At 39.4% G+C, this 13,419-nt stretch overlaps 1 protein-coding gene across 1 annotated transcript in view; it reads left to right on the top strand.

Annotated features, from left to right (window-relative positions):
• The window catches only part of LOC114654212 (protein unc-13 homolog B-like), an 837,814-nt gene that overhangs the window by 732,107 nt on the left and 92,288 nt on the right, over positions 1-13,419 (top strand).

The raw sequence follows: 13,419 nt of genomic DNA on the forward strand, positions 1-13,419 counted from the left end.
ATATAATGGATTTAAATGCATAGATTTCTTTAGGATTGTTTGCTGTTTTCCTATTGATATATGCCATTTATCTAGCGTTATTCCAATTTTCATAAAGAACTCTCTTTTTTTATTTCTGCAGATATTATTTTGTTTCATTTAAAAGTCAAAAAATGTTAACAAACCTCAATCTGTTCAGAAAAATTAAACACAGTAATATGTTGTGAAGATATTCCTCAAAAACACTGAACCTAAACCACATCTGATGTATTAATAATATGACAAGAGAGCCCCTTCTAAACAGGTTCTTTTGTATACAGCAAATAACATGAAAATATTAATTGGAAAAACATTCCTACTGTACAGTTACATTAATTAATTGCCAAATACTGGAAAAAAAATTTTACTTGACGCTGTAAAGAATTCAATTTTGCTCAGAAAAATATCTTGGATAGTGTGGAACATCACTTTCCTACTGATATAAAAGGATACTTTTAGTTGAGAACAGTGACACCTTTTATTGGCCAACTAAAAAGATTACAATATGCAAACTTTCGCGGCAACTCAGGCCCCTTCTTCAGGCAAGATGTAAACTGGAGTTCCCGTGTTTTTATATACACGCTAGGACAAATAACAACATTGGAAAACCTTTAAGTGAGACATCTTAAATTTAAAAAAAATAATAGACCTCTTCAGGCTAAGATTCATTTAGCAAGAGAGGAGACCAATGTAAGGTCTAAATCTTTGGATAAGATAACTGTCCAACAAAGTCTCTTGAATTTTCTGATGAGTTTTTCAATACAAGGTGGGTCTGTAGACAGGTTGTCTGTGTCAGTTCGAGGGATGCAAACAATCCTTATATCTGGCCATAAAGTTCTTTTCTCTATTTAAACCACATTGTAATGTGTTCAATTTTAGCATGAGTTTGACTTCCCATTCTTTTCTGTCTTGCTGTGTTCTGAAGTTACCCATAAGCACTGTGACTTTAAAGTCCCTCTCACAGTGTCCATGGCTGTTGACGTGGGCTGCTACAGGAACATCTGTGTTGCCATGCTTGATGTGGAACCTGTGTAAATTCATTCTTTGGCGGAGTGTTTGTCCAGTTTCTCCCACATAGAGTGCAGTGTCAGAACATTTCATGCAGAGAAATAGGTAGACCACATTCGTCAAAGCGCTGAAAAATGTATTTCCAGAACCTCCCCTCCTGGCATACAGACAACCGCTAAACCTGCAGCAACTAATTGTCCGAAGCTCCCTAAGTGAACCAACAGAAAATGGCACGTGTCCCTGCCTACAGAAAAGATGTAAAACGTGTACTCACGTTTATGATACAGATTGTGTAGTTATACCACACTGCCGGCTAGAACATCGCATAAACGGATCATTTTCCTGCAGATCATCTAATGTGGTCTACTATCTTGTAAATGTGCATATGTTGAGCGCACCTTGAAATCTGCCAGGTTGCCACTCTGAAACAACCACATGCAATCCACATTACTAACCGAGAATGATAAACCGGATGGACGCAGGGACATCCGGCAATGGGCCGTGGACGCAAAAGACGTACTGCGCAGGCGCCCCACAAATCCACCCCCACCCCAAACCCGCAAGCAACGGGAACCGGATGGAATGCAACCTAAAATAAGAAATGAGGTACCGTGCACAGAAAAAAGGAGTCAGACCACAGAAAAAAGGAGTCAGATGCCGGCGCTGTGCACGAAACCCATTGCACACGAAACGGGACACACACAAAGAGGAGGATTCAATAAGCCCCTACCACACAAAAAAAAAAGAAGCCGGGAGCACCACACAAAACCCATTGGACACAAAACGGAACAGACTACGGACATAGCTCACGAAACGTATACAAAAACGACGATTCAGACCCACGACCACACTAAGATAAATAACAAATGACACACAAAGCCCCATTTCTAAATGAACCGTCCCTATTAAACATACGTCATCTCAACACGTTCACACTATGCAGCATAGGTGGATCTCATTACAATGTGGCACTATTAACCGTTCAACCGCAGAAAAGGCTCCATATTAACAGTGAGTGCGATCCTCCTTATTACTTATCCATATTTCTCACGCTGAAGAACAAACAAGTCATGAATTCACGATCACGGGTACAAAACGATACGGCTCGGATAACGGGACCAAACACAATTCACACTATGCAGCATAGGTGGATCTCATTACAATGAGGCACTATTAACCGTTCAACCGCAGAAAAGGCTCCATATTAACAGTGAGTGCGATCCTCCTTATTACTTATCCATGTATCTAACGCTGAAGAACAAACAAGTCATGAATTCACGATCACGGGTACAACATGAACGTAGACGCATGCAGCGCGCGTCTCACAGTGCTGCATCGATACAGGCACAGGTTCAAAACGAAACACCTCCCGTCTCAGACATACAGAAACGACAGTGAAGGGACAAAATAAATAAACGCAGACGTCTACACCGCGCATCTGGAATGCCGGAAAACAAGCAGGCAAGGCTCCAAAAAGAGAAAGCTCAACTGACCTACATACAAAAACGGGCAAGGCTCAATACAAACAATGCACGCCGTAAACTACAACGGGCTTCTCACACAGCACAGGCAAATCGATTACAGCTCCAAAACAACACGTCCCAAATACTGGACATACAACGACGCGCCTCTCAAACGGCACAAGCAAAACATACAGGTCACGGACATCAACGACAGACACCTGCTAAACGCTTACGCCACTTAGCTGACAATGCGTTCAATAATGAGTCCACTATTCAGGAAAATTCATTCGGATTAATGAATGTCATTTGCAATCATTGTCATTCACTTAACTTCAGACCACAGAAAAAAGAAGTCAGATGCCGCCGCTGTGCACGAAACTCATTGCACACGAAACGGGACACACACAAAGAGGAGGATTCAACAAGCCCCTACCACACAAAAAAAAAGAAGCTGGGAGCACCACACAAAACCCATTGGACACAAAACGGGACAGACTACGGACATAGCACACGAAACGTACACAAAAACGACGATTCAGACCCACGACCACACTAAGATAAATAACAAATGACACACAAAGCCCCATTTCTAAATGAACCGTCCCTATTAAACATACGTCATCTCAACACGTTCACACTATGCAGCATAGGTGGATCTCATTACAATGTGGCACTATTAACCGTTCAACCGCAGAAAAGGCTCCATATTAACAGTGAGTGCGATCCTCCTTATTACTTATCCATATTTCTCATGCTGAAGAACAAACAAGTCATGAATTCACGATCACGGGTACAAAACGATACGGCTCGGATAACGGGACCAAACACAATTCACACTATGCAGCATAGGTGGATCTCATTACAATGAGGCACTATTAACCGTTCAACCGCAGAAAAGGCTCCATATTAACAGTGAGTGCGATCCTCCTTATTACTTATCCATATATCTAACGCTGAAGAACAAACAAGTCATGAATTCACGATCACGGGTACAACATGAACGTAGACACATGCAGCGCGCCTCTCACAGTGCTGCATCGATACAGGCACGGATTCAAAACGAAACACCTTCCGTCTCATACATACAGAAATGACAGCGATGGGACAAAATAAATAAATGCAGACGTCTACACCGGGCATCTGGAATGCCGGAAAACAAGCAGGCAAGGCTCCAAAAAGAGAAAGTTCAACTGACCTACATACAAAAACGGGCAAGGCTCAATACAAACAATGCACGCCATAAACTACAATGGGCTTCTCACACAGCACAGGCAAATCGATTACAGCTCCAAAACAACACGTCCCAAATACTGGACATACAATGACGCGCCTCTCAAACTGCACAAGCAAAACATACAGGTCACGGACATCAACGACAGACACCTGCTAAATGCTTACGCCAGTTAGCTGACAACGCGTTCAATAATGAGTCCACTATTCAGGAAAATTCATTCGGATTAATGAATGTCATTTGCAATCATTGTCATTCACTTAACTTCCCTGAAGAAACAACTGGCAATACAAGTAATACATTTACACGTTGTTGTCAAAAGGATCAAATTAGACTGCCTCCTTTACATTCATATCCTGAATATCTACAGAAGCTTCTAACTAACGATGTACCTGAAAGTAAAAACTTTATAAACTGCATTAGATCCTACAAATCGGTATCCACTATGAACATGAACAGTAGCACTGCACGTGACATCCGTCTTGCAAAACTGTTAATTATTGATGAATGTACAATGGCATCCAGTCACTTACTCAACATTGCTTTCAAAAGATACAGTTAGTACAAAACATGCGATGTCCAGATCCAGATCATAACAATTGGTTATTACAACTGGGAGATGGTACACTCTCCAATACAGATAGACTTCACCCAGATATTATTACAATTCCTCAAGCCTTTATCTGAGACGACTTAGTTACAGAGATATTTGGAACAGCTATCTCATTAGACCAAATGCCCCTTTTAACACAACGCACTATATTATGTCCAAAAAATATTAATGTGTAAAACATAAATACCCAAGTCATTGCATTACTTCCTGGAGAGACACAACTCTTTCTAAGCTCTGACAAAGTTGACTCTGATCACGACAATGACCATCTTCATTGACCTTACAAGTTCTGACCTGGAATTACCTTTTACACTTAAACGGCGTTTACAAAGAAATTTTCCAATAAACCTTTACACTGTGCCACACACTTTATTGTTTGCTTTCTATATGCATCATCTACACCTTCACACTATTCTACATCTCATTCATACATCACGCTCTTTGTCATTTCCCAACACCAGGGGTTGGCGAGCGAAGCGATCAGGGGGCGGAGCCCCCTAGTAAGAGTACAGTCAATTTTCCTGATTACATTAGGAGAATGGAACACTGCTGCAGATTGCCTTTCTGTATTGGCTTGTGCACTCATACCATACACACTCTGATGTAGTCCCCTGTCAGTCTGTTTATGGGTTCCAACACAGCAGGCATGATGTATCTGAAGCTTGGCTGAGATATTCCTGACTTGTCAGCCAATTCCCCATTGCCAGAAAGCCAACAAATGTTAAAACCTGGATATGAACATTTATAGCCTGATTTTGAGCAGTTTGTGTTTATATTGCCAGGCCCAACTTAGGACGTAGTTCTAAGAGAATGACTCTTGGGAGGCTAAATTGGCTCATAAGTTAGTCATCATCACAGCAAAAAAATCCTGCTGGTTCCTAAAAGCTTGTTTCCCATTTCTAAAACCATTTACATTGTCTTAAAGCAGCACCAACCAAGCCATGTTATGTCAAATCATTAACCTATGAATAGACATGATATTTATTACCTTCCATACACTGGGAGTTGTTAGTGTGCTTTGGTTTTTAATCCTGAAAAGTGGCAGTTATCCAACATAAACTATCGAAAAACCAAAAAATTTCTTTAGTGAAAATCCACAGCACTGGCCTCCTTATAATGGAACTAAAATAGTCTTTACATCGTATTCATCACTTTTGAGGTGTAATGTTTATCTTATCAAAGCACCTCTGGCAGCAAAGGTCCAGCTGGCTGCTAGCATCCAGAACAGCAGTCCTCTGGAATTTTGCACGTTGGCTTTTGGGGGGCCTTCTAGAAGCCCGCTAGTGGCAGCAGCAGGTGTCCTGACAGTCAGTCCTCAGGTGGCAAGAAAGCATTTACCAACAGAAATCCGCTCTTTGACCATTATACAAATATTTATTTTATCTTACATTAAATACCAGTAATGGCGCACTACACGACAACGTGCAGTGAATACACTTGACTTGAGCATTCATAGTTTTCATACTCTTTCTCTGTACGTTTAGGATTTGTTTGCTCAGAGGTTGATGTGCCGGCCTTCCTGAGCAACTCTTCTTTTCTCCATCCTAGCGTACTGCTTCTTCTCTTCTTTTGCCAGCATCTTTTCGTGCTAAAACTAAGTCAGTGTTTGTGTTGCAATTATTTAGTACATTTTCTTTACTTTTTCACTTCAGCTGGCACTTAAGTCTTCAATCTGCCTCAAGAATGATTGATGTGGCATGTGCCACACGGCCGCCCTGCTAGACGCTGCTGAGAGTTGATTCTACAATAAAATAAAATAAAAATAAAAAGAGGAATAACCTTGGAGGTCAATCATGACCTCAAAAGCGGATAGTAGACGTCACGTAGTATATGTGTTCCAAATTTCAGGTCAGTAGGTCAAACGGTTTGCGAGCTACATGTGATTTAAAATCCTAGTCAGAGAAGTGAACAGCCACGGTAGCGTATTATATATAAAGATTGCTGTTGGCAGTCCAGTAATTGTTCACTGCTCATGCAGGCAAAAATTTATCTAGACTATAACACACTTATTAAAATGTTGATATTTTTATTAAAGCATACATATACATTACATATATACAGTATTTAATATATCAATAATGAAAGTAGTAATAATAATATTATTAATAATATATTGTACTGTTTTATTCATATTTTTTGTTGCACAATTTCTGTGTGATTTTTGAGAGTTACTTGGTAAGCTTTTCCTTATCACACCACATCCTTTTCCTTATCTTCCACATCAACATCATGGTTGTTCTGAAGCAATCTGTAATATAAAATCCTTTTTACAAAAATGATAAAAGTAAAAGTAGATTGCTACTCTATCTACTATGTACTATGTGGTATGTGTACATAATACTTACTGTCAAGCACATTCTAATCACACAGGTTCTGCTGGGATTTGCCATGGTCCAGACCTACTGCAGCTTGTTAAAGCCACATTGCAATTAATGTGAAAAACTTTAATTGACAATTTCACAATTATAGTAAGGAGAAAGTAAAGTTACCAAATGCCTACATATGTGTATTTCCATAGTGATTACACCATTATTTTACCTTTGTTTTCAGAACGGCTACATCAGTCACAAGCTACTTACCTGGTGGTAGCACTAGTGGTTCTGGCACTGAATAAGTAATTATCTAAATATCAAGTTAGCAGTGGTTTTCTGATGTGCTCTTTGTTATTCAATAATATAAATACATTTAAAAAAATATTTTTTCACAGCATGTGATGCAGGTACTGTATGTGTCTGTGTAGAATTACCTTCCAGGTGAATGGCCGTTCTTGGTGATGAGGTCCATAAAGCATGACTTATTCAGCCTTTAGCTGAATGGGACTTTTTATGATGCAAACTTCTGAACTATTTGGTTGGTTGTTAGCATAAAGGGGAGTTTCTAGGCTCTGAAAACTTCCAGGCACATCTCCGGATATCGGTGGATTTTCTGAGAATTTTTCTTGTGGGGTCGTCAGGGTTGGAAGCAGTCAGTAAAAGATATTCATATTTGAAGCATGTCCATTAAAACAATTGACTGTAGGTAAAAAAATTTTCTGAACCCTCCCACCTACCCATGCCAATGCCCGCTGCCAGCTAAAAAACTCCCTGGAGGAAATCCACTCCCTCCCCAGCAGTGTGAAAACTCTACAGGTGTAAAACTGGTCCTTTTAGAGTCATCTTCTTCTTTTTCTTTCTTTCAGGGGTTGCCACAACAGATCATCCTTTTCCATATCTTCCGGTCCTCTGCATCTTGCTATGTTACACCCGCCACCTTCATGTTCTATTTCACCTCTTTTATAAACCTTCTCGTAGGCCTTCCTCTTTTCTTCATACCTGGAAGGTCCATCCTTAACATCCTTCTCCCAATATACCCATCATCTCTCCTCTGCACATGTCCAAACTAATACAATCTTGCCTCTCTGACTTTGTCTCCCAACCTTCCAACCTGATCTGACCCTCTAATGTACTCATTTCAAATCCTGTCCATCCTTTTCACACCCAATGCAAATCTCAACATCTTTAACTCTGCCACTTCCAGCTCTGTCTCCTTTTTTTAATAAGTGCCACCGTCTCCAACCCATTTAACATAGCTGGTTTCACTACTGCCTTGTAGACCTTCCCTTTCACTCTTACTGGTACCCAGTGTCACAAATCACTCCTGACATTCTTCTCCACCCACTCCACCCTGCCTGCACTCTCTTCCCCACTCCCTGTTACTCTGTACAGTTGATCCCAAGCATTTAAACTCATCCACCTTCGCCAGCTCTACTCTTTGTGTCCTAACCGTTCTTCTCACCTCCCTCTCATTCACACACATTTATTCTGTCTTGTTCCTACTGAATTTCATTCCTCTTCTCTCTAGAGCATATCTGCCCCTCTCTCGCTACAGATCACAACATCATTCTCAAACATCATAGTCCATGGGGAATCCTGTCTAATCTCGTCTGTCAACCTATTCATCATCATTGCAAATGAGTAAGGGCTCAGAGCTGACCCCTGATGTAACCCCACCTCTACCTTGAATACATCCGTCGTTCCTACTGCAGACGTTGCCACTTTCACACTTCTCTTATACATATCCTGTTCCACTCTTACATAGTTCTGTGCCACAACTTCATCATACAGTAGTACAACTCCTCTGTAGGCACCCTATCATGTTCTTTCACCAAGTCCTTAAAGACACAATGCAACTCCTTCTGGCCTTCTCTATACATCTCTATCAACATTCTCAGAGCAAACATTGCATCTGTAGTGTTTTTCCCGACATGAAGCCATACTGCTGCTCGCTAATCATCACCTCACTTTTTAACCTAGCTTCCTCTGCTCTTTCCCATTACTTCTTGTTTTGGCTCATCAGTTTTATTCCTCTGTAAAATTGACCTGATTACATTAGGAAAACCAAACACAGTTACAGCAGTTCTGAACATCCCCATTAATCTTAAAAATCTGTGCCAGTAAACTCCACTCCTCAGGCATCCTCTCACTTTCCAAGATTTCTGGTTAAAAACTACACTGCAATCTCTCCTGAACACCTCCATGTTTCCGCAGATTTGTCATCTGGACCAACAGCATTTCCATTCTTCATCCTTTTCATAGCTGTCCTTACTTCTTCATTGCTAATCTGTTGCACTTCATGATTCACTATCTCCCCATCATCCCACTTTCTCTCACTCTCTCTCCCTCTCTGTCTGTCTCATTCTCTTCATTCATCAGCTTCTCAGAGTACTCTTTCCATTTGCTCAACACACTTTCCTAGCTTGTGAGTATGTTTCCATCTTTATCCTTTATCACTCTAATTTGCTGCACATCTTTCCCAGCTCGGTCCCTCTGTCTAGACAAATCCAAATAATCGACCAGCCCCTTCCTCTCCTTAACTTCATATGGCTTTGCCAATGTGCCAGTAATTTGGAATGTGAGGTAAAACCATGACGTAATCCCCCGGGCGGAACTCCCAAAGAGACGCACTACAGTTGTAGCAACAGACCTGGGCTGCTTAAGCCTTCTCCATGTGAGATTTTAGAATAGGTAATTAGGGATCAATAATTTTTGCAAATCTATAACGTGACTGTGCGATAGACTCAAGAATATTTATAGAGGGGAGGGCCTCTTCCTCCCAACCCTCTTTTAAAATATCCAATATACCTTGGGGTTGTTGTCCATATAATAATTCAAAGGGTGGGAATCCCATAGAGGCTTGTGGAACTTCCTGGTATGCAAAAAGGATAAGGGGGATGAGCTGATCCCAGTTCCTTCTATCCTCATTCAGAGTTTGATTAAACCTCTTGACTAGACCAACTTTTTTAAAACGCTATTGTGGCAGATGTAACAGCTTGTGGATTTGTGGTATCAGACATCTGATACAGGATGTGAATACAGGTCAGACTGGTCTTAACTTCTAGCTATTGTTATGGTAACACTAGATGGCGAGCAACAATGGAAATGTTACTGTCCGAGTGAAATAAAGATGTAACCTTGTGACCATTAACCAGCACTACTCCAGTATGTGAAAATGCCAGAGGACACCGCCCCTCCCTCTGTATCACTCTGCAGACACCTTTGTCACTTCGCAGAGCCCTTTGTCATGTTTCAGGTTCCACCAGAGTAAGCTTTGCATCGTAGTAACAGGACTCAATGTTAGGGACGCAAGTACATCTGAGTTCACATGAGTTCCGTTCTGGATCTCCCAAGCAGGTTTCTGCTCTTAATTGATCTATTATCTCAACTAGTGAGATCATACTGATATGTCCCCAGGCCGGCCAGGCAATATTTTTGGGCAGGGCACGGAACAGTAAGGCACATTCTATCTGCTCCACTATCTGGTAGGTATTATTCTCATGTGGCCTTAGCCACTTTTCTACCTTTGCCCATAATTTAAATGCCTGTCTCTTCATTGCCCTGTTGGAGGTAGATGTCCAGGCCATTACATTCCTCACCTGCCAAACTGGGGCACCCCCACCTTTCTCAAAAGATTTCTCATTTGTGGGGTACTTTGGAACGGTCCCCTTACTCGGGAGCCCATAGTAAATTCACAATGCATTCCCATCTGAACCAGCTCTAGCCTGTAGGTCCCCTTCCAACACTCCCAGGTGCCTTTCAAAGGTTGGTGGGTTGAAGCACACTCCAGCTTTCCCTGACACACACCGATTGACCCCAGCTTGGCGACTCAGGAACGGTCTTTGTTCATGTACGACTTCCTGTCTAATAAGGAGGTCATTATCCTGCTGACTACACCACTGTGAAATGATTAGACTTGACACACTTAAAAAAGGTTTGGTTTGGGGCAACCACCCATACAATATAATATCCCTGGCTGCAATGGCTTTGAAAATTAACACAGATGTGTTTTCGATGGAGTCCAAAGAACAACTGAAGAACTGTTGTTAAGATGGAAGCTTTAAATGCCAAGACCGGAAGTGATGTAACGGAACCGGAAGTGGCATGCTTCTGTGCACCATAACCGGAAGTAGTGTGCTTTTGGGCGGCGTAACCGAATGTGGCATGCTTCTGGGTGCCTGAACCAGAAGTGACGTTCTTCTGAGCACCTTTACCAGAAGTGACGTCTTCAGGGATGAATCAGACAGATTTTCCTATGTTTGGTCTGCAGAGACAACAGAACAAGGTTTAGCTCACCCCGCCACCACCTGGCCTGGCATGGAATTACCCTCACCTGGTCCATATAGCTTCCTCCTACTCGCACGTGTGTGACAATATATATGTACTGTGTGCATATATATATATATATATATATATATATATATATATATATATATATATATATATATAATTTTTGATCTGCTGTGTCTCTAGGCATGTCAAAATTCTGGAATTCAAAAGTGTCTGATCTTAGTGTTGTTTGGGAAAGGTCTGGTGTTTCTTTTTATCAGTTATTTAGTAAATTTTGTAAGCTGGAATGTTCAAGGTCTCAATTATGATCTTAACAGGAAAAAAAGAGCAGAAATACAATTTTTGCAGGAGACCTACTTGAAAAGTAAGGATCACCTTCAGCTGAAAAGGGACTCAGTTGATCATATTTTTCATTCTGACAGTAATAAGAAAACCAGAGACATGTAAATCTTAACTCATAAATCAGTTCCAGTTAAATTATTATGTTTTCTCATCAGTTTTGCTGATGAGAAATGAATAAGAGCTGATTACCAAAGTTTTTATAACTGATGAAGAATTTATAATTTATGTAAGTGAAGCACTCTATTGGAATTTTTTTTCTTTACAATATTAAAATTAATCATTTATCAAAAGAACTGAGCAACTTATGTTTATATCGTTTCATCAACTTTAGGAATGCCAAGAAAAGGCCAGATGAGGTTTTAGTACAATAAATAAATACATTTTGGAATGCAAAACAAATATCAATGTTCCTAAAAAAACAATACATTTAATTCATTCTATAAATCATTCTATTCCTTGAGGCACAAGGAATATATACTGTATACAAACAATTCAAGAACCAGTCAGCTAGAATGCTGTCATTGAGCAAATTCCACAGAAAAGTCATTGTCTGTGTTTGGTACTCTGTGTCTCTGTGTACTGTATAACATGAAGCTATTATACATGTACGCCCAGTATTGATTATCTTGCATGTGACTGGTCTGTGTTTGAATTGCTATATATAAGTACAACTTTGATACTCTTGGCAATGCAATTTTAGTTAATAAATAGTGATACTGGGCTGGCATATCTCAATGAGATCTGGAATGGTTCACCTCTTATTTGTAAAATAGGAAATTTTCATTTGTAATCGTCATCAGTAACAATGTGTAGTCATGTTCCTGTACCAATTTGGTTTTTCATTATATGCACTTTTATTCAGCCATGTTGATCGATGGCACAATCTAAATTTTCATTTTTATTTTGATGATACTCAGTTGTATTTTTCTGTCAAATCTAATGCTTTTAACAATCTTCCCAAGTTCTGTGTGTTGCACTTATACAGTATAATCATAAACTAAGAATAGTAACCCGATAATATAACGTGTAACTCACCAAAGAACTTTCCAAGAAAGAGTAAGGAGCAGGTTCTTATTCAGCACAAATGATCTACATTAAATTAAATCTTTTTCATTCATTCGAAAATTGACAAATCAATGATTACCACTTTTATATAAATGCATGATAAATTCAATACTAATGAACACAGTAGACTTCTTGGTCTCAAATGGTCAGTGTAAAGCAACGTCCACAAGGAATATTTAAGAGCTCAAAGTGCTATGTCCTGTTTACTAGGCCATCAGCTTGAAAAAGCTAACATTCTGGGTGAGTGTGGAGGTTTTGATGTGGTTTATAAGTAAATATTTTGTTTGTTTCAGTGATATATGGAATTTCTTGTAGTTCTGAGTAAACAAATGTATGTAATCTTATTTTGTTTTACTTAAACATATACTAGTATCTCATATTATCTAACTTCCGCTATACTGTATTTATCTGTTATAAACAAATATTAATTTAATAAAAAAAAAAAAACTAAAGAAAATGCTAATGTGTTTCAGAAATTCAGCTCTTCTTCAGAGCCAAGAGATAGTAGTAAGCCACTAAGGAAAAAAGCAATAAACAAACATTACATATTGAGTCATATACAGATATTAATAGAAATGAGAATGTACAATTATATACAAGTATCCATTGTTAAAGTAATATTTTATATACATATATCTTTAAAATATAAAAATATTATATAATTAGTTTTTTTAATATACCTTATTAATCCTTTAGGGGAAATTGTCTTTTTGCATGACCTTTGGAGAGCTCAGGGTCAGCCATTGTACAGTGCCCCGGGAGTAATTTTGAGGTTAAGGGCCCAACGGAATAAAATCCCTTTCTGGCAATAACATGAATTAGAAATAAGAACATACTAATCATCTTAAGTAATTAGCATGCATTACAAATATAGAAAAAAATAATAAAGCTCAAATGACAATGCAGCTATAGAGAGAAAAAATAAAATGGAAAAACATACAGTTAGTTAAGCTGATAATGCTGAAGAACATGTAGACAACATATAGACATGAGATTGAAGAGCAAACATATTCAAAGCATGTGGAGGAGACCTATCTGTGTAAACAAAAAATAAGAACAATATCTCTTGATGACAAT

The sequence above is a fragment of the Erpetoichthys calabaricus genome, chromosome 7 (genome assembly GCF_900747795.2).
Source record: "Erpetoichthys calabaricus chromosome 7, fErpCal1.3, whole genome shotgun sequence".
In the NCBI taxonomy this organism is placed as follows: Eukaryota; Metazoa; Chordata; class Cladistia; order Polypteriformes; family Polypteridae; genus Erpetoichthys; species Erpetoichthys calabaricus.